This window comes from Camellia sinensis, chromosome 2, assembly GCF_055761805.1.
Source record: "Camellia sinensis isolate YWXY chromosome 2, ASM5576180v1, whole genome shotgun sequence".
NCBI lineage: Eukaryota > Viridiplantae > Streptophyta > Magnoliopsida > Ericales > Theaceae > Camellia > Camellia sinensis.
In genome coordinates, this window is record NC_138962.1 from 102077292 (window position 1) to 102101120 (window position 23829).

Consider the following 23829-nt stretch of genomic DNA (forward strand, 5'->3'; position numbering starts at 1 on the left):
AAGATTTGGATCTACTTAATTACTGGCCACGGGGCCTCAGTTATGTTGGCGGAATGCCATTGTTGTGAAAGGGTTACACCCTTCTTCTTGTACCTTAAGTGATGTAAGCCCAAGGGCAATTTATTAAGTATATTCATGTAATATTTACTTTGCATACGAATGAGAGAATGTTAATCACTTCTACAGATTGAATGTATGAGTTTATTTCCGCATGTTATCCTTGAAATTGAATTAAGTTAGTGGATTTGGTAACGACTTCGAGTAATAAAAAGTGGGGCGTGACATGGCCTAGGTTAGTGACCTCCATTGCACTTTAGAGGGGTGCTCGCCTAAGGTCTACCCAAGTGGTGGAGCCTACATCATAATTTGTGGTAGTGGGGGCTTGCGTTCGCTCGGTCTCTAACCTGAAAATTGTTCCAAATTTTTGTTGTGGTTGATTTCTAGCATAACCGGGGGTTAATCTCTTACGCCCTTTGTAGTCTTGATGGTGAGAAATTTTTGTATTTCGCCTCCTTCTAAAATAATAATTCTAACTAGCATATCACCCGTGCTATGCACGGATTGTGTTTACAATTATCTATATATGTGAATTGTGATTTTTAAATTTTTTTTTATTTTTTTTAAATGTCTTCTTTTTTTCCTTTTTTATATTATATTAAAGTTTAATATTTTGATAATAATCATATGTATTGGACTTTTAAAATAATTAAATTTATTTTTTTTATTATATTATATTAAAGTTTAATATTTTGATAATAATCATATGTTGGACTTTTCAAGAAATTTTTTTTATGCTTGTTCTTAATGTATTAAAGTGTTATTATGAGGGATAATAATCATATGTGTTGGGACTTTTCAAAGAATTCATATGTGTTGGATTTCAAAGAATTTTTTTATACTTGTTCTTAATGCATTAAAGTGTTATTATGAGGGTAAGACTTGGGAGTTGGGAGAAGTTAATAAATGCAAAGTTTTTTTTTTTAAATAAAAAAATCAGGAAATTTAGATTGGGAGATTGGAGCTCCCATAAGGCTTGGGGTTAAAAGCCCCATTTTGCTTAATATATAGTATAGATATATATGTGAATTGTGATTTTTAAATTTTTTTTATTTTTTTTAAATGTCTTCTTTTTTTCTTTTTTTATATTATATTAAAGTTTAATATTTTGATAATAACCATATGTGTTGGACTTTTCAAAGAATTAAATTTCTTTTTTTTATTATTATATTATATTAAAGTGTAATATTTTGATAATAATCATATGTGTTGGACTTTTCAAGAAATTTTTTTTATGCTTGTTCTTAATGTATTAAAGTGTTATTATGAGCGATAATACTCATATGTGTTGGGACTTTTCAAAGAATTCATATTTGTTGGATTTCAAAGAATTTTTTTTGTACTTGTTCTTAATACATTAAAGTGTTATTATGAGGGTAAGACTTGGGAGTTGGGAGAAGTTGATAAATGCAAAGGTTTTTTTTTTTAAATAAAAAAATCCGGAAATTTAGATTGGGAGATTGGAGCTCCCACAAGGCTTGGGGTTAAAAACCCCTTTTGCTTAATATATAGTATAGATTTTATTTCTAAACCTATAGGCAAATTAAAAAGCCACGGGCATACGTTTTATTCTCAAACTCCCAGCAGTAGAATGATATATATTAGAGTGATATATAACCACACACATCATTAGACGAATGAATCACGTGTTTTCAATAATGAACTTGAATTCCCAATGACGGAATGATATCTCTATCTCTGATGAGATGGGGTTGTTGGGTTTCTTTTCTCATCATCTAAATAAGGTGAATCATTCAAATTTTATGGATCTCCTCGTGAGTCATGCATGGGTCATGCTACTATTGACTCCCAACCTAGGTCTAAACCCAACCCAATTTCCAACAACAAAAATGTTTGAGACCTCTAAATGAGGAGTTCTATAGGTGGGCCTCACCTTATGTTTTGATGTTTTAGTTTGTGATGTTGCATTTTATTTATTTATTTATTTTTTTAATGTATTGTCACATCATTAGAGTTGGCATTAGAGTTTCAACTCTAGTGCTCTCTATCATCACTCTTCTAACAAAACCATTTAAAATGACAAGGATTATTTGCAAATTTTGGCCAGTTTTCAATATCAAAAGGCCTTATTTCATCAAAGCAGTTCCACCTTTTCCTGTTTCATCAGTTCTATTGTTATGAACCACTATTTTCATTAACAACTCTACTGGGCAGTAGTATGAATAAAAGAGAGAGTTGTTTTGTTATCTAATAATTTTATTTGAACGCCTAAACTTAGGGGTGTTTTGACGCTAGAGCAGGGTTCCATCATCTCTAGTTTGGCAGCAATACGAGCAACACAACCATCGGCAATATTGTTGAGATAGACCATTGGTGTTTTACCTATCAACTGTACATGTCAAAACAACAAGATGAGTATGATAAACAGTGTCCCTTAATCTTAGGCTCCAGAAAAAATAAATAAATAAATAAATTCGGGATGAACGCAGCTTACTTCAGTAACATCTTTTGCAATGGCACACTTCTCTGCCATTTTGGTCTGATCACTGAGAACACCTAAAAGAGTCAAAGAGATCATAAATAAAAATCAGAATAATGTTCAACGAACTACAGAAAAGAAGAACTAATATTTTGAAATCTTAGTGTTGGTGCATAATGTATGCACTGTACATTTCACTATTTAAATTATTTTCTATATTCATCACTTTTATATGTATAAACCCATGAATTGTGTAATGTGAATTGTGTATCTTCAATATATGTAAATGACAACTAGAATAAGTAATAGTATTGTCGAATTAAGTCAAACAGTAACTGACAAAACAATAAATGAAACAGTGTTATATAGTCAAAGGTGAATAGTAAATATTAAATGTTATAATAGTGTTTAATTCCATAAGTGCTGAAGCAAGTGAAAAAGAAAATGAATGTTGACTGATGTGTAATAGATACATGGTGTAAAGTAGTGTTTTGAGGAAAATGTCTTCAGTGGAGTTTCCCATTGTATTACAAAGCCAAAGGAAAAGGCCGTGTGTGTGATCAAAAGGAGTCTCTCATATGGCTCTATTTTTATTTCTACATTATGTATTGTGTTTTTACAAAAAGATTTCATACGACATGTAAGGGTGTTTCCATGGTGGTGCTTTGGGCTCAACCTAATGTGCAAAGATAGTCTGAGCCAACACAACTACTAGTCGGGTTGCTATATCCTAGGTTTGACAAGCTGGATTTAGAGCCTCTATGAAGATTTCTCTCTCCAGATCGTATAGAAGTTTTCACCAAAGGGTGCCACCTCATGAATGAGGTGATCTTGCGGCTGGATAGAAACCACATTCCACAAGTGTTTTCAGTCAGGAGCTTACGAACAGCAAACTTCTCTCTGTGTGTGTGTGTGTGTGTGTTTTTTTTTTTTTTTTTTTCAATTATCAAATGTGCACCCAAATCACACTCCCTCCCTCCAAAGAATCCCCCTCTTCCTCTTCTTCTTATCTCTCCCTCTCTCTATATATATCACTCTCTATATTCACATCTATATCTATATTAGCTTGATTCATGCACTAGAAGCTCTTAACATATTTACCATTCCCCTCAAGTTTCCATTTTCGCTGATCAATGTTTTATGGTTATGCATGGGAATGTGTATGCGTGGGAATCAACTGAAAACATGTGATCGCAAATGTCATGAGATCCTAAAATTGCAGAGGCAACAGCAAGACCAAGGCTTGTTGTTAGTCCAATCAAAGTTCTATCACTAGAAGTACTTGGCTGGGTATTTGTTTCTTTCTAGGATACTAGTTGGCAGGTTCACAGCTGCTTAGAACGTAACCATGGCAATAAATGTGGCCACTACTAATACATTACATGCATCACTTGGTGAATCTCTTGATGCTTGAAACTTGAAAATATTCAAGCCAATCCTTTGAGGAATCTTCTAATTGAACCAGTCAAGATAACTTTTGCATCTTGCTAAAGAGAGGATGCTAAAGGGATGACACAAACATCCTGAGCACCAAGAGCTTCAGCACGTCAAAGAATTTCTCAAAGTCTCACATCCATGGGACTTTCAATCACCATATCCAATATTGGACATCCATTGTTTTTAAATCCTTGCATTTGTAGCTTTAACTTCCACCGTCCCACTAATGGCATTGCTTTTACCAAGCATTAATTCTTTGCACTAATGGTCTGCGACCACCTCACTGCTTTTACAGAGGTCTTCCATTTATGAGCTTCTGACCGAAAAGGGCATCATTTCATTAAATGACTTCCTTGTGAGGACGTAGCTCCTCTCTCTAGCCACAAAGACCACCTCATTTGTGAGGTGGTGCCCTCTGGTGAAAACCACCACATGATTTGGAGACAGAAATCTCCATAAAGTATCCAAATCTAGACAAGCCATATGACAAGGTCTGCTACATCGGGTGGCTATGAAGGTTTTGCCAACCATAGAGGGATTACCATGCCTCAATTCACTTTTAATAAATCAATTTATTTGGATATATTTTGTGTAAACCATTATTTTTAGTGATAGTGAATGATGTATAAACACATTGTTTAATATAGTGGGCAAAGACGAAGATCCGTGGATGTAGGCTGAGTTAACCAAATCAAGTTAAATTTGGTGTCTTCTCATGGTGATAGTTTTCTAGCTCAAGTGGTATAGAGGTGTCGGACACAAGAACACAACGGGGACATGTATGGGACACGCCATGTGATATATCCCTTTATTTAATTAATTTGTTTTCAGGAGACAAGCAAGGGACACTTCAAGGACACTATGGGGACACTCCAACTAGTTTTCTTCCCCTTTTTCTTTAGTGCTTTTGCTGGATGTTGGATGTTTATTGTTTTTTGCTTATATTTAAATACTTAATAGATCATCCATAAAAAAAAATAAAATATATATATAATGATAAGTGTTAATTTAAAAGTAATACATTTTTTTAATATATCAAATTAGTGTTAGTTTTTATTAATTTTGATTGTTTGTGAATGTAATATTAATCTACATAACAAATACAAATATATGAAAAAAAATATTTTATTGCAGTGTCCTTGCCGTGTTTTTGTCTCTATTGTTTCGAAATCACTATATCTCATGTCTACATCCATCTTTGTATCTGTGCTTCTTAGCTATAGACACCGATTCGAATACTTGATCTACTTCAAATGTGTGTATTTAATTGTTAGGGACCAAAACATAAACAAAAAATTGTGTTATTTTCTTCTGAATCTCCTTAGCAACCAACATAGGCTAGGAACTTTTGATGACTAGCTAAGAGACAAAACTATATAGTAAGCAAATCTAAGACTAAAAAGTAGATATTCATCAGAAAAAATATTGCATTAACAGAGAAAACCCGAGACTACACAGATAAGAAGGAAATGATTACAACAGAACGCATGACCAAATATCAAAAAAAACCTTGGCTTTATTTCAAGAATATTGAGTTGGTCTCAAAACTAAGGTGCAAACACTGACATGTTTAGAATGATAGACTATATGTTTCAAATAATTTAGTCCATATCTATTCTATTATCTATACAATTCTATAAAGCACACAGCTTTTCAAAGGGGAGCTTCTATTAGCAGACCACAAAAATTCTTAGTTCAGACCATTTTGTCTTTCAAATTTCAACTTCTGAACGTAAACTTTGTTCGGTAGTTAATATCCGAACAATTGATTTTTGTTTAAAATCCCAACAACAAAAATGGTGTGAGCTCACACAAAGAATTATGTGCAAATAGAAACTCCCTTTCTGAAGCTTTGCCACAATTTTTTGTATAACTAAAATATCTTTAATCAAATAAATATTCCCTTCTTCTCTTTTAAAACATTGTAAATCCTAAATTTTTCAAATTTAAGTAATTGTCATGATTGTTTCAAGTGACACTAGTGTGCCCACACCTCTAGTATAGGTATGTATAAGCACTAGAATCAAAATTAATCATGACAAAATTTTAAGTATTAAGATCTGAGAATCATAGCCATTAGGAGTATTTAAGTATACAAAAATCATAACAAAGCTTCTGTGTGTGGTTTATACGATCATGTTGATAATATATATAAGTTGTGCAGATTAATAATTCTAACAGATCTAAAAGGGAAAAACAAGACCCACAAAACTGAATGATCCCAGAAACATACGATATAAATCATAGCAAATTCCAATGCACAACGCAACTCAACTAAGTCACACGACCTGTTTTGTTTTCTCAGATTGGAACTCTGGACTATACTTGAAAATCAATTCATCTTATTTATATCCTTTTTTTTTTTTCGTTTTCTCAGCAGCCAAATCAGCAGCCAAACATAGTGCAAAACAACTATCAAGTACCGAACACAACTCTTTACGCAATGCAGATTTTTCGAAGCAAAATCAAAGAGATCAACAAGTCAATATATTCATAAACAAGAAAGAAAATGAACGAAAAAACGAAATTGAAAATTCACCTTTTTGTATATGTGGGTCTCTCACCCAGGAAACGTCATCGCTCAGCCAACCACAAACAACTGTACATAGGAAAATTGCATTTCGCTGGCAGCTAAATTGAAAAAAAGAAAAGTGGTAAATTACTCTTTACCCCAGATTTTGACTCAAAATTAAGGAATCTCCAAATATAAATTTTGCTAAAAGTCTCCCAACCTAGTTTTTTTTAGGGAGTTATTTACATATATATCTCTTAAATTATTGAAAAGTATTATTTTGGTTTCTTAAAATAAAAATTAATCTAAGATCCTTCTCTCATTTTTAATAATAGAAGAGATCCACAATATTATTTTATGATGTTTAGAGTCCCTCAATCCCACACCTATATATCACAGAGAAATTTGAGAAAAACCAAAGGGCTTCAAAAACTATCTTCAAGAGATCTAAGCTTTTGTCTCTCTCTTCTCTTTCTCTGTCACATCAATGGCATCTATGTTGGTATCCAACGGCAATTTCTCCACCGCAAAGTCTCCGGTATCGTCAACCAGCCGTGTTTCTTCTATTTACAGTGAGGTTCAAGGTTGTCCACGGCCTCCCTAGCTCTGCCACCGGCGACCCCGACTTCTCTGTCCGCTCCGTCTGCATCACCGTCACTACTTCTATCTCCTCTCACCTCACCAAACCTCCATTTATTTCCATCATCAAACCCTTTGTTGAATCTCTCATTATTCAACAGGATCACAATTCTCAGATCGAAGCCGCATTGTGCCTTGTGGCAGCAATCAATGCTACTCTAGATTCAGATGCTATATATTTGAAGAAATTGTTGCCGAAACTCAAGAGGTTGTTGAAGTATAATAGCTTTAAGGCGAAGCCTGCGCTGTTGACGCTGATCGAAAGTGTGATCGGATCTGGAGTAGCTTCGAGTAACCAAATTGTGAAGAATTTAGGGTCATGTTTGGTTGAGTTTATTGGATGCGATGATTGAGTGACGAAGAAGGTTGTAGCGGAGGCGCTGGTGAAGTTGGCATTGGTGAAAAGAGATTTGTTGATGGAGTGTAAGATGTTGTGTTTGAAGACAGTTGAGGTTAGAAATTTTGATAAGGCTTGAATCGATTTTGAGTTTTTAGATTATGGATTTGGTTACTTGAAATTGTGGATTGAAATTGTGTGTGTGATTTGATCGCAAGGGGAGTATGTGATTTGGCCAGAGAAAATTAACAAATTTCTCTAGCCATCACACAGAGAAAATTAACAGACACAATTTTTGTAACGCCCTCGAAATAATAACATTAAACCCGACAAATAAGACATGCATTGATATTCAAAAGTTCCACATTCTTTCATTTCTTAGAGTTTCATTACAAAAAGTATTACATGTTAACAACAAAAGCAAAATGCCCTACGGGCTTACAGCTTTCCAAGTTAACACTTGGTTACAACAAAGAGTACCAACTCATACACATTAAGCCCTTGGCTTGTATTTACATATAATACATTAAAAGTAAAACGACTGCATTATGTCCGCCTCTAGCCTCTCAAGCTATGTCCTTGGAGGTGGCATGCTTCCTGCACCTGAAAATGATGTTCCCATATAGGGTGAGCCACAGCCCAGTAGAAATACACTAAACCAACCATGAACAATGACTAAAATATTAGCAATTGATAGATGGCCAACACTGATACAATCACATAAATCACATATTTATGTCATACGACATATGAGTCCAAGTTTCCTTTCATTTTCCCTTTTTCAACGGATAGACATATAAGCACTACCCACATTCTCAACAGATATGTATAACAACAATATCCACAGATAAGCATATAAGCTATATCCACATTCTACAACAGATATGTATAACCACAATATCCACAGATAAGCATAAAAGCTATATCCACACATCACAAAGATAAGCATATAAGCTCTATCTTCACTTCTTTAGACAAGCATATGAGCTGTATCTACGGAGTTCATCCCCTATCTTCTCCCAACACTATCCGGTTTAGAGGTACATCCCCTATCTTCCCCTAAACCGCGGAGTACATCCCCCATCTCCTCCTCTACACATAACGTATACAAACACAATGGTTCTATATACAATCACTCAATACATATAATTAATGTATTCTATCAACCGTCAAGTTCCATGACACACTTCATTGATTAGTTTCAGTCCGCCTAATCTTCATGCATTGTCTACAACAAATCACGACTATCCTCCACCGATAGCCCAAAGCAGTTATTTCTAAACAGAAAATAAATGCACAATGGATATTCAATCAACATTTCATTTCCTCATTCCTCACAATTAATTATCCCAATTAATTAAACAATGTAATTAGGTCAATTCCCATAATTAACATTTCAACCCTTAGGTCCCATTTCCATCAATCATTTAACATTTATTCCATTTCTCTATTCCAAACATGCATCTAGGTTTATTATGAATAAAACCCCAACTTTTGTAAAATTACACAAAAGCCCCAAACTTTCACAAAATTACCAAACCAACCCCGACATCTCAAAATACTAAAATTTAAAGACAAAATCCATAGAGAGGAGTAGGATATCCCTACCTCGAAGTTTGAGCCAAAAAGGAGATGAAGACTCGAAGATCAACGTGCTCCAAAACCAAACTTTTTCATATTAAAACAAAGCTCTCAACGCCCTCTATCTTTTTAACAAAAGCCCTAGGCTAGATTCACACTCTAGGGAGATCAATTCTTAGAGAGAATATAAGTGTAGAGAGAGAGGGTCTCGGATCTAGGGTTTGATCAAAAAAAGAAAGTGAAAAAGTGATGTTCAAAACGCTACTGTCCGCTGATATAAAACACGCTCGCTCGAGTGAAGACTTGGTCGCTCGAGCGACCAGACACAGAAACCTCTCGCTCGAGCCAAGAAGTCCTCGCTCGAGCCAAAAACTCAAAAGTGCACTCGAGCAAAAAGAATGCTCGCTCAAGCCAACAACTCAAACCCTCAGGTCTGCAACCTGAAGCACGCTCGAGCGACAGACCTCTCGCTCGAGCGAATAACAAACCAGACCGCTCGAGCCAAGAAAAGCTCGCTCGAGCCAAGAAACACAACTCTCAGGTCCAGAACCAGGAGCAAGCGCTCGCTCGAGCGAAGCCACTCTGGCTCGACCCACCAGACACGAACTCAACTCTCGCTCGAGCGACAAACTCCTCGCTCGAGCGAAGGGCCAAAAATCTGGGCAGCAACACTAGGCTCCCAAGCACAACCAACCTGAAACAAACCTGCCCAACACATCCTATAACTTAATATACCAGTTAAGAGGATGCAAACAAGATAATAAACAACTACCAACATCCACGGACACATGTCCGGATCACTATATAACAAGGGTAAACCCGGGATCGCTATAACCTCCCCCCCTTAAAGAATTTCGTCCCCGAAATTAAGCATAAGTTTTCAAAACAAGTTTTTCTCCATTTTAAACAATGTTACACTTTAACATTCAACATTTCGACCCATTACCGGTCACCCCCTCCATTTAACAAGAGGCATCTCACAATATGTAAATCACATATGTACTTTCAACAATACAATCAACATATATAATGTCACATTCAACTTCCATATGAGGCAAGTTCTAAAACATACGTCAAATAAACCAAACATTTTCAATGTTTCACAACTTAAGACATATATAAAAGCTCTTAAGTTCAACAAAATGCAAAATTTAAATACAAGATCACATATCAACAAACAAGTCCGGATATTTCTCTCGGACTTCCAATTCACGTTCCCAAGTGGCTTCCTCCACTCCGTGATGTTTCCACAAGACTTTCACCAAAGGAATGGTCTTGCCACGCAGGACCTGATCCCGCCTATCCAAGACCCGAACCGGTCTCTCCTCATACGAGGCATCCTCATCTACCTCTAAATCGGTCCAATCCAACACATGTAATGGATCTGGCTCATACTTCCGAAGCATACTCACATGAAACACGTCATGCACTCCGAACAACTGCGGCGGTAAGGCTAACCGATAAGCAACCTCACCAATCCTCTCAAGGATCTCAAAAGGACCAATAAACCGAGGGGATAACTTCCCACTCTTCCCAAACCTCATCAAACCTCGCCTAGGTGATATCTTCAGAAAGACATGATCACCTACCTCAAACGCCAAAGGCCTCCTCCTACGGTCGGCATAACTCTTTTGTCGACTCTGGGCTGTAACAAGCCTCCTACGGATAAGCTTAACTTTCTCCGTCGTCTCCCTAACCAACTCCGGACCCAACAAAGGTGCATCACCCACCTCGGCCCAACAAACTGGAGACCTACACGGTCGGCCATACAAGGCTTCAAACGGTGCCATACCGATGCTAGACTGAGAACTGTTGTTGTAGGCAAACTCTACCAAGGGCAAGTGCCTCTCCCACGTCCCGCTAAAGTCAAGGACACAACCCCGAAGCATATCCTCAAGGATCTGAATAGTACGCTCGGACTGCCCGTCAATCTGAGGATGATAAGCTGTACTAAAGGTCAACTTAGTACCCAAGGCACTCTGCAAACTCTGCCACAACCTAGCAGTAAAACGAGGATCTCTATCTGAGATGATCGTCACTGGGACCCCGTGCAATCTCACTACGTCCCGAATATACAAATCGGCAAGATGATCCACCGAATCTCTCACGCGCATAGGAATAAAGTGCGCCGACTTAGTCAACCGGTCTACAACCACCCAAATAGCATCACTACCCCGCTGAGTCCTCGGAAGACCTACAACGAAGTCCATAGTGACATGCTCCCACTTCCACTCGGCAATAGGCAAGGGTTGCAACAAACCCGCTGGCCTCTGATGTTCGGCCTTCACTTGCTGACAAGTAAGGCACTTCGATACAAAAATAGCCGCATCTCTCTTTGTACCCCGCCACCAAAACTGGCGACCCAAATCCTGATACATCTTAGTACCTCCCGGATGCACTGCAAGGCGCGAATGGTGAAACTCTCTGAGTACTTCCTCACGACAAGACTCCAGTACAAACAAACGGTCTCGGTATCTCACACTCAGGTCGGGATACACCGTCAAACCCTTCTCAACTTTCCCACTAGAGATCTTCTCTCGGAGGGATTCTACCTCAAGGTCACCTCTCTGTGCCTCTAACACTCTAGTCACAAGTGTAGGCTGCGCAACAACAGAAAACAAGGCCGCAGCCTCAACAGATTCGCCCAGCAGCAAATCAAACTCGCCAAGTGCTCCCAACATCTCCCATTCCCGGATGGCTATACTAGCTACATCACCAATGGTCTTCCTACTAAGGGCATCGGCCACAACATTGGCCTTTCCCGGATGATAGTGCAACTCAAAATCATAATCCTCGATGAACTCCATCCACCTCCTCTGCCTCAAATTCAAGTCTCTCTGTGTAAACAGATACTTCAAACTCTTGTGGTCCGAGAACACCTCGAACTTCTCACCATAAAGGTAGTGCCTCCAGATTTTCAAGACAAAGATCACTGCTGCTAACTCTAGGTCGTGTGTGGGGTAATTCTTCTCGTGTATTTTCAACTGACGTGAGCCATAAGCTACCACTTTCCCTTCTTGCATCAACACACAACCCAAACCCTCTCGTGAGGCATCACAATAAACCGCATAACCCAACCCTCTCTCCGGAATAATCAACACCGGAGCGGTGGTCAATCTAACTTTCAACTCTTGGAACGACTTTTCAAAGTCTCACTCCACACAAACTTGACTCCCTTCCGAGTCAGTCTAGTCAACGGTGACGCTAACCTGGAGAAATCTTTCACAAACCGACGGTAATACCCAACCAATCCCAGAAAACTGCGGATCTCAAACACACTCTTAGGCTGTGCCCAATCTTGCACTGCCTCAACCTTGGATGTATCAACAGACACCCCTTCCCCGGATACCACGTGGCCTAAGAATTTGACTTTCCTCAGCCAGAACTCACACTTCCCAAACTTGGCATACAACCTATGGGCTCTAAGCAACTCAAGCACCACTCTCAAGTGTTCCTCGTGCTCCTCCTCTGAAGGCGAATAGATAAGGATGTCGTCCACGAAGACGACCACAAATCGGTCTAAGAACTCCCGGAAAATCCGGTTCATCAAGTCCATAAAGACTGCCGGTGCATTGGTAAGCCCAAATGGCATCACCAGAAACTCATAATGGCCATACCGCATACGGAATGCCGTTTTCAGAATATCCTCTTCCCTGACCCTCAACTGGTGGTAACCCGATCTCAAGTCTATCTTAGAGAAACAACGGGAACCCTTCAACCGGTCGAACAAATCATCTATACGGGGCATAGGATACTTATTCTTAACCGTAGCCCGATTCAACTTCCGATAGTCAATACACAATCTCAAGGCACCATCTTTCCTTTTAACAAAGAGGGCCGGTGCTCCCCACGGCGAAACACTAGGGCGAACAAAGCCCTTATCTAGCAATTCCTGGAGCTGGACTTTCAACTCAACCAACTCTGCTGGAGCAAAACGGTAAGGTGCCATAGAAATCGGCGCCGTACCAGGCACTAAATCAATAGAGAACTCTATCTCTCGGTGAGGTGGCAAACTAACAAGATCTTCGGGAAAGACATCCGAATACTCACAAACCACCCTCGGCAATACCATCTGGGTCTCACTACTCTCACCACTCTCAAAGCTGGCAAGTAGACCACTAAGCTCACTTCGCCCTCGCGAATCATACCCCGATGGCAAAATACTACCAACCCGGTCTCCCAAGAAATGGAACCACTCCCCGCTCAAGGTACATAGTGTGACCCTCTGGCGATAGCAATCAATAACAGCCCGGTATGACGATAGCCAGTCCATACCCAAAATAACATCAAAACCCTTCATGGGCATGACAACAAACGGAAAAGGAAGCCTATAATCGGTGACCTCAATATCACATCCTCTAACACCCTGTTTCAGGATCAACTCACCACCCAAAGGCGATACCACACAAATAGGAGATGCTAACTGTGCTAACTCCAATTCAAAAACAGATGCAAATGCAGCAGATACAAAAGAATGAGATGCACCCGTGTCTATCAACACACTAGCAACCGAGTTGCAAAACAGAAAAGTACCTCTCACTACTGATGGAGCCGGTACTAAATCTTGCGCGGTAACAGCATACACGCGCCCCGTAGGCCCCTGGTCTACCTGCTCACCTCTCGGAGCAAAAGACTGCTGCACAGACTGGGATGACGAAGCTCCCGGATTAGCCCACGAGGCCTGCATAGACTGAGCTAGCTGAAAACCCTGCGTCTGCCTAGAACTAGACGCTCCTGAAGTGGCACTCAACTGCGGGCAAAACCTCTTCAGGTGCCCAGGCTGTCCACACTGATAACAAGACAAGGGCTGCCCCCTGCCCAAACTCTGACTCTGCGGTCTAGCTGAAGAAGAAGCAGCTCTCTGACCCCCACCCTTCAGCGGGCAAACAGAAACCTTGTGACCCAGCTGGCCACACTTGTAACAGGTGAATTCCCCCTGACCACCTCTCCCGGAGCCTGCACTCGGCACTGGGAAGGTCGATCTAGCAACACCACCCTGCGACTGCTGAGGTTTAGAACCCCTCTGCCTCCTGCCATCACCCTGACCATCTTGGCTCCTCTTGGAGCCTCTCTGCCCCTCATCCTCCTCCTGCATCATGAGCTCCATATGAGCTGCAGCGTCCACTAGATGTCTATACTCTCGGATGTAAGACCCACCAACCCTCAACTTGAGGCCCCGCCTCAACTTCCGCTCAAACTCATAGCAACGGCATTCCTCAGACGCCACTAGTTCAGGTGCAAACCTGGACAGACTGGTAAAAGTAGCCTCAAACTCGGCCACTGACAAGCCCTGCTGATTAAGCCGGCTAAACTGATCCCTCAGCTTCTCCCTAGCTGCTGCAGACAAAAACCTCTCCTGAAAAGCATTTATAAACGCCTCCCAAGTACCACCAACACGAGCCTTCTCGTACTTCCACCATTGACCCGCATCTCCCTTCAGTTGGAAGGATGCCAAGGTCACTTTCAGTGCTCCATCCTCGATGCCAAGCATCTCGAACGTCTTACTCATTTGCTCTAGCCACTCATCAGCCTTCAGTGGCTCTTTCGGATCCCCGATAAACTCATCCGGATTAGACCGGAAGAACTCCCTCTTCAAGAAAGAAGGCCCTGCCTCAGTTGCCTGATTCCCAGCTCTAAGAATACCCAAAGCTCCTGCTATCTCTCTGGCCAAGGCACCCATAGCCTGCTGGCCCGCTGGCTCGGCCACATTGGCCTGACCAACTCCCTCCTGCACTGCCGGAATCTCACCCGGTAACGGTACTTCCTGCCTCGCAGGTCTACCACGCCTAGCACCTCTTCCTCGTCCTGACATCCTAATAAAGGTAACACAGAACGTTAGCACATTCACAAATGTGCCGAAACTAAACACTCACGTCCTAATGCATGGACAACAGTAATTCACTCCACGTAAGCACATAAACACATAAGCACTTACGAATTTCATTTCCGGATAATGATAGTCCCGAGGCGTTACTAGAGTTCCGGTTAGAAATAGCATTGATCAAGTGCTTTTCCAACAAGACTCCCAGAAACCCAAGGATCCAATCAACATCCTAGATATTAAATCCCATACCCACATAGTCACATAAGCATGTTATCAAGTAAACACATAGCATATGATACTACATCTAAGTCTCTATCAAGCGAGACAAACCCATTGTGATACTAATCACTTCCCACGTACCCCAAGTATTTGAACCCGGTACGCTCTGATACCAAGTTGTAACGCCCTCGAAATAATAACATTAAACCCGACAAATAAGACATGCATTGATATTCAAAAGTTCCACATTCTTTCATTTCTCAGAGTTTCATTACAAAAAGTATTACATGTTAACAACAAAAGCAAATGCCCTACGGGCTTACAGCTTTCCAAGTTAACACTTGTTTACAACAAAGAGTACTAACTCATACACATTAAGCCCTTGGCTTGTATTTACATGTAATACATCAAAAGTAAAACGACTACATTATGTCCGCCTCTAGCCTCTCAAGCTATGTTCTTGGAGGTGGCATGCTTCCTGCACCTGAAAATGATGTTCCCATATAGGGTGAGCCACAGCCCAGTAGAAATACACTAAACCAACCATGAACAATGACTAAAATATTAGCAATTGATAGATGGCCAACACTGATACAATCACATAAATCACATATTTATGTCATACGACTTATGAGTCCAAGTTTCCTTTCATTTTCCCTTTTTCAACGGATAGACATATAAGCACTACCCACATTCTCAACAGATATGTATAACAACAATATCCACAGATAAGCATATAAGCTATATCCACATTCTACAACAGATATGTATAACCACAATATCCACAGATAAGCATAAAAGCTATATCCACACATCACAAAGATAAGCATATAAGCTCTATCTTCACTTCTTTAGACAAGCATATGAGCTGTATCTACGGAGTTCATCCCCTATCTTCTCCCAACACTATCCGGTTTAGAGGTACATCCCCTATCTTCCCCTAAACCGCGGAGTACATCCCCCATCTCCTCCTCTACACATAACGTATACAAACACAATGGTTCTATATACAATCACTCAATACATATAATTAATGTATTCTATCAACCGTCAAGTTCCATGACACACTTCATTGATTAGTTTCAGTCTGCCTAATCTTCATGCATTGTCTACAACAATCACGACTATCCTCCACCGATAGCCCAAAGCAGTTATTTCTAAACAGAAAATAAATGCACAATGGATATTCAATCAACATTTCATTTCCTCATTCCTCACAATTAATTATCCCAATTAATTAAACAATGTAATTAGGTCAATTCCCATAATTAACATTTCAACCCTTAGGTCCCATTTTCATCAATGATTTAACATTTATTCCATTTCTCTATTCCAAACATGCATCTAGGTTTATTATGAATAAAACCCCAACTTTTGTAAAATTACACAAAAGCCCCAAACTTTCACAAAATTACCAAACCAACCCCGACATCTCAAAATACTAAAATTTAAAGACAAAATCCATAGAGAAGAGTAGGATATCCCTACCTCGAAGTTTGAGCCAAAAAGGAGATGAAGACTCGAAGATCAACGTGCTCCAAAACCAAACTTTTTCATATTAAAACAAAGCTCTCAACGCCCTCTATCTTTTTAACAAAAGCCCTAGGCTAGATTCACACTCTAGGGAGATCAATTCTTAGAGAGAATATAAGTGTAGAGAGAGAGGGTCTCGAATCTAGGGTTTGATCAAAAAAAGAAAGTGAAAAAGTGACGTTCAAAACGCTACTGTCCGCTGATATAAAACACGCTCGCTCGAGTGAAGACTTGGTCGCTCGAGCGACCAGACACAGAAACCTCTCGCTCGAGCCAAGAAGTCCTCGCTCGAGCCAAAAACTCAAAAGTGCACTCGAGCGAAAAGAATGCTCGCTCAAGCCAACAACTCAAACCCTCAGGTCTGCAACCTGAAGCACGCTCGAGCGACAGACCTCTCGCTCGAGCGAATAACAAACCAGACCGCTCGAGCCAAGAAAAGTTCGCTCGAGCCAAGAAACACAACTCTCAGGTCCAGAACCAGGAGCAAGCGCTCGCTCGAGCGAAGCCACTCTGGCTCGACCCACCAGACACGAACTCAACTCTCGCTCGAGCAACAAACTCCTCGCTCGAGCGAAGGGCCAAAAATCTGGGCAGCAACACTAGGCTCCCAAGCACAACCAACCTGAAACAAACCTGCCCAACACATCCTATAACTTAATATACCAGTTAAGAGGATGCAAACATGATAATAAACAACTACCAACATCCACGGACACATGTCCGGATCACTATATAACAAGGGTAAACCCGGGATTGCTATAATTTTCTCTAGTTTGGTTAAAATATAGAAAAAATTATAAGCAAATCAAAGACAATTATTCAAATATATAGAGAAAATTGTGAACAAATCACAGATATATTTGTGAGAAAATTCAACCCTTGAGAAATTTCAAAATACAGAAAATCAAAAAAATTGAGCAAACCAGAGAAATTTTGAAATTTCTCTTATTTGAAATTTCTCTAGATGGAAATTTCTCTGGGTCAACTGCGGTGGAGGCGCTAGCGAAGTTGGCATTAGTAGAGAGAGATTTGTTGATGGAGTTTAAGGTGTCATGTTTGAAGACAATTGAAGTTAGAAATTTTGACAAGGTTTGAATCGATTTTGAGTTTTTAGATTATGGATTTCGTTACTTGAAATTGTGGATTGAAATTGAGTGTGTTGGCCAGAGAGAATCATCAAATTTCTCTAGCCATCACACAGAGAAAATTATGAGCAAATTAGAGAAAATTAGTCAAATACACAGAGAAAATTGTGAACAAATCACAGAGATATTTGTAAGCAAATTAGAGAAAATTCAACCCCAGATAAATTTCAAAACATAGAAAATCAAAAAAAAATTGAGCAAACTGGAGAAATTTCAAACTAGAAATTTCTTTGGTTTGAAATTTCTCTGGATGGAAATTTCTCTGAGTCAAAATTTCTCTAGATCAATTTGAAGGACCTTAGACATTATGAAAATATTGGATGTCCTTTATGCTATAAAATCTTAATATCAGGGACCCTAAAAAAAAAATCCCCTTTCTTAAATTATAAAAATATATAAATAGATCTCTTAAACTATTGATATTTTCACTTTGACCACTTCTGTCACCGTGAGTTAAACCAAACTTTTAAACATTTTTTAGACAAAAATACCCATCAGTACTCTATATATTTACAATTTCATTATTATTGTTTTTTTATTTTTTTAAAATATAAGCATTCATCTATAATTATTGTTTATTATTATTTTTAAAAATTTTGGAAGTATATTTTTTGTAGAAATAGTTTTTTTTAAACAATAATAAAATAGGAAAATTGAGAAGAAGTGTTATTGGGTATGTTATATAGAGTGTTGAATTGTATTTTTATCTCAAAAATGTCAATATAATAACGACATGAGCCAAAGTGAAACACGCCAATAGTTTAAGAGTCTATTTGTATGCTTTCATAATTTATGGAGTCAAAATGATACTTTTCAATAGTTTATGAGATCTCCATGAAAATAATCCTCTTTTTTTTTAGTGATTAAAAGACAATAAAATATTATATTTATTTGTTTTTTCGTTTATTCATAATATTATTTTATTTGTGGTAAGTCTATTTCTACAAGTGGGTGGCATTAGGTCCAATAATTTAAATCTTTTTTTGGAGATAATAACATGATTAATAAAATTGTTTGATCAAAATGATAGATTATTATTTTGAATTTTTTTTTCATTACCCTATTGTCGCTAGATACCGTCAAACGGGGTTTTTTTAGATAAAGACAAGACAAAATGATCTTTTTCGGAGATAAGGATATGATTTTTTCGAGAAAAAAAAACCCTACTATTATTAGATCATTGACACTTGAAAAATCACCTAAAAAATTTATTAAAAAGTTGCTGGCGGAGGCAACAATGACGACTAGTGGTGATATAGACAGATAGACAAATAAATGATATATAAACAAATAAAGAGATGATGCATTGACAGATAGGTAAACAAATAGATGACACTTATGTATATAGGTGGATAGAAAAGTGATGTAAAATACAGCTGTAACAACCCCGACCCATGATTGACGTTAATCCATGCTTACTTATGCCGAATAAGTAATTAAAGTGAAATTTTGCATCATATGTTGCCTTATGTGTGTTTATATCTGTTTACCGTAGAAAGATCTATTCAAGTTTTCGCTATGGTTTGCGAATTGAAGGCCTTATCGGCATGCGATTCAGAAATTTATTTGATTTATGTGATAATTTGATTTTTTAGAATTTTATGGTAGGTTTAATTGAAATCTGATTCGGAACAAGTTAATTAAATTAATTAATGCCTACTGGATTAGTTTTAATTAGTTGCCACTAAGTGAGCCTATATAAGACTCCTTATATGCTCCACTTATCCTTTTTGTTGATATCAACACATCCTTGAGCCTATACACACAAAACAAACGTGAGCAAGAGAGAGAAAATAGAACTTTGAGCTCAACTAAAGGGATTGCTAAGAGAAATGGGAGAATTGGACTTAGAGACTCAAGAAATAAGCCTCTAGTTCTCACTTTGGAAAGTCTAGGTAAGAATTCAACCTTTAAGTTCTTTGATTGGGCATTAAGAGCATGAATTCAAAAGATTAAGTATGTGAATTTGAGATTTGGACTAGAAAGGAAGAAATTTTACTCATACCTTGCATGCATGCATAATTCCTAACATTTTGAAGTTATTTTCGAAGAATTTCCTCATGCATATTGCTAATTCACTTTACCTTTAAGAATGCATCAAGTTTCAAGTCATTTTGTAGTATTAGATCATGTTTTGGAAGTTTTGAAGTCAAGACAATTCATGCATGTCATGTTTACATCACATTCTCAAGTTTTAAGTTGAGTTTTGCACAATTGGCATGCTTTTGGGCTTTGATTTTGCGAAATGGTTTTGAATTCTTCATGTTTTCCACGTTCACATGAGATTCCTCAAGTTTTTGGCCCAAGAAGCCATAATTTGCAGCTTTGGGGTTGAATTTGAAGCTTGGAAGCAATTCTGGAGATTCCAGAATTCTGCTCCTACGCTCAAGCGAATGAATCTATGCTCGAGTGACCACTCTGAGTGCGTACACTTCTGCTTGAGCGACCTGAAGTCCGCTCGAGCGTGAAATGCATGCTCCCAAAAGTTCTTATGTTTTACAGGCTTAAGCGACAAAAGTTGCACTCGAGCAAGCGTTGAGCGAGCATTTAGCGGAAAAATCAAGCAACCAGCACTTTTGCAAAAGTTTACAGACCGCTCGAGCAACCACTCACATTTTGCATGTTCGCTCGAGCATAGGAAGTTGCACTCGAGCGAGGACCCTGTTTTCAACAAGTTTTGTTAAGTGTTTTTAAGTGCATTTTTGCGTCCTCATTCCATCTTAGGCATTCCTAGGCCAAGTTTAAGACACCATAATGAGGATAGAGGAGTAGGAACACACCAAGAAAAGAAAGAACTAAGTTGTTGTTTCCGGGTGTGTAATTCAGTACGTATTCGTTCTGTATCTGTGTAGGTCACGTGCCACAAAATCTCTGAATTGCCTACTCTGTCCGTTTACTTGGAGCCATTTGTTATCTGTGAGTAATAACTTGGTAAAGCTATGTCCAAGTTAACTTATTTTTTGTGTATGAAGTAAGATCTGTTTTATGAAATGTTATGTGTTGTACTATGAATGATTGTCCAATTTTTGATAAGTATTTGTGACACAAGTATGTTATCTATTCCCGGTCCGGAAGTTCCTTTGTGGAACTGACAAGTTATCTATACCCGACTGGAGGTTCCTATATTGAATTAACAAGTTATCTGTTCCCAGTCTGAAGGTTCTTTTAAGGAACTGACAAGCTATCTGTACCCGGCTGGAGGTTTCTCTATAGAACTGACAAGTATGATCTATGATGCTTTGTATATAATCTGTTAGCGCTAACGGATAAACCATGTATGATCAAGCATAAGTTTTGATTTCTGTCAATGACTCAAACAATAGTACAATTATGAATCTATTCTATGTACGAACTTAGTTATGGGACATCATTTATTTAACGATTTACTCTGTTATTATTCATTGGGCTCCCGTTCACTATTTATATTACGTATGTAGGTGATTAGACATGTGACCAGGCTTAAAGTTGAGGACCTGGCGTCCCAGTTTTTGTCAGCCAGCCTTTGTGCCTCCCGAGGAGGTTCCAGATTAAGTCAAGTTTAGTGGCTGTTTTTGTTAATGTATTAAGCTTTGTTTCCTTTGATTTTCGGAAAAGATTTCTTTTAGTATGTACATGGAGTGACGTGTAAATACTGCATCTTTTGACGTCGCTCGTAAGTTTATAAAAGTTTAAAATCATCTATCTCATGTATGTCTTCACAGCTCAATGGACTATGTATATTTTATATATTTGCTTCCGCAACTCCTAATTATATGTTATTCTGTTAAGAAGTTTTTGGTAATTCAAGGATTACTGGCTAGTTACGACACTAAACCTATAGGGGGTGGGTTTGGGTCGTGACAATAGCGATTCCGATTTTGACCTAACCTTTATTGTATTTCGGACTCGGGTTTTGTGGTTTAGTGTTGTTGTTCATCTCTTTTTCCCTTGTTTTCCTTGAAGTTTGCCTTTTGGATTGTTGTGGTTATGTTTGGGATAGGTTGGTTGCTTGATTTCCAAACTCATGTTGCTCAGATTTTTGCTCATTCGCTCGAGCGACACTTTTTGTGCTCAAAAGGGCTTTGCAAACTTTCAGTACTTTTGCAGGCTGCAAAACTACTAGGAGAGTGTATTCTACGCTCGAGCGGCCATTTCTGACGCTTGAGCAGTTGATCTGTTGCTTGCAAAACTACTGGATGCGTGTTTTCAACGCTCGAGTGTCACTTCTTGCGCTCGAGCGTTGAGCATCTTTTTCATTGTGTCTTAGCGCTCGAACAACACTTCTAGCGCTCGAGTGGAACAACTTATTGTGTCTGACGCTCGAGCGTCACTTCTTGCGCTCAAACGGACTGTGCATATATCAGTTCGCAACAACACCTTTTTACATCACTTTTTCACATATTTTTCCACCAAAACCCTAGATCAGGACCCTCTCTCTCTAAAACACTCTCTCTCTTTCTACATTTTCACCTAGTTCTAATGATATCTTTGCCCACTTGCCTTTGTTAAAAAGTTAGAGCATCTCATGGGCTACATTCTGATCTAATTAAAGCTTGGTTTTGGCGTCCTTGAAGTTTCTCCATATCTCCCTTTGGTCTTCTAAGCTTGAGGTAGGTCTACACATTCTTATAGTTTTTAACTTAGTTATTGGTTGTTGTGTAACAATGGTGGGTTTTGGGAATATTTAGGACAAACCTAGGGTTTGGGATGTAAAATCAAAAGAGAGGTTTTCTAGTGAATGTGATATAAATGGTCATGGGGTTTGAAAATGAGTTTATATTGTATCAAAATTGTTGATTTTGGCATTTGGGTTGACATTTGAGAAAGAGAGAAGTTAACCTAAAATGGTTCAAATATTTATTTTGTATAAATAAATGAAATTGGTATTATAAATATGAAATTGGATGAATGTTGATGTAAATGATGGAGTTGGATATGCATTACCTCACACTTTTGGAAATTTGAATAAATTATTTGTCTTGAGATTGAATATCTGTTTAGAAATATCTGTATTGGGCTATTAGTGGAGAATAGCTATGATTGTTGTAGAAATTACATGAGGATTAAGTGAATTAAAACTAATCTCTTATGGGTTGTCATTGAATATGACTATGTTTCAAATACACCGTATATGCATGATTGGTTGGGAGGAAAAAGGGGATGTACTCCATGTTTGGAAGGAGATAGGAGATGGACTCCATTGAATTAAGTTGGCCTGTGTGTCATGGGTAAAAGTCTTGAAACCGCGCGTATACATGGGTGCTGATATCGCAGACGAAATTTCAGTCAAATGACAGATTGAAGTGTTTGTGTGATAATTGTGTTAATTTGGGAACCATTGAGTTGTTGTCTCAGATGGGTCGTTTGAAAGAATATGAAACTGGCTCATGAATTGAGATGAAATGAATTAACTTGAATTGACGATAAGGAAAAAGGGATTAAGATATGAATTTTGGCACTTTATAATTATATAGAAAATGAATGTTTTATCACTGGCCTTGTAAATGCACATTTTATTTATACCTTCGTTAAAACTCATATATTGTGTTAAATTGTTCCTACTGGGCTTTGGCTTACCCTATCTGGGAAAAATTATTTTCAGGTATTGACGATATGCCTCCACCAAGGCAGTAGCTCGGGAGGAGTTTGGAGCACGAGCTTCACTTTTTGTACTTATTTGTAAAGCCAAGGGCTTAAATTGTATAGAGTTTGACTCTCTTTTGTTGTAACCAAGTAATGACTTGGAAAGATGTAAGCTTTTAGGGCATATAATTATCTGTTTAACAATGCTGTAGATTCATGATGAAATATTTATGAATGTATATCGCATGTATCACTTTTGTATAACGATTCAGGTTAATGGAAATTTATTATTTTGATTACGTTGTCTTATATATATTGTGTTGGGTCGAATTATTGTAATTATTTAAGGGCGTTACATAAATAGATAGACATATATTCAAGGGTAATATGGTCTTTCAAATTGTTGTCTTTTTGATCAAAAAATAATAGAATTTGGAATTATTGTCCAAAAATTTCGAAATTATACTTATAACTGAGTGCCTTAAAATAATTTTTAGACGTAAAATTCTCTAAAATAAATTATTCATGCAGTGAGGACATATG

General features: G+C 38.3%; 1 pseudogene; it reads left to right on the forward strand.

Annotated features, from left to right (window-relative positions):
* Positions 1–231: 231 nt before the first annotated feature.
* LOC145820759 (U1 spliceosomal RNA) lies at positions 232–403 on the forward strand (annotated as a pseudogene).
* The last annotated feature ends 23426 nt before the right edge of the window (positions 404–23829 follow it).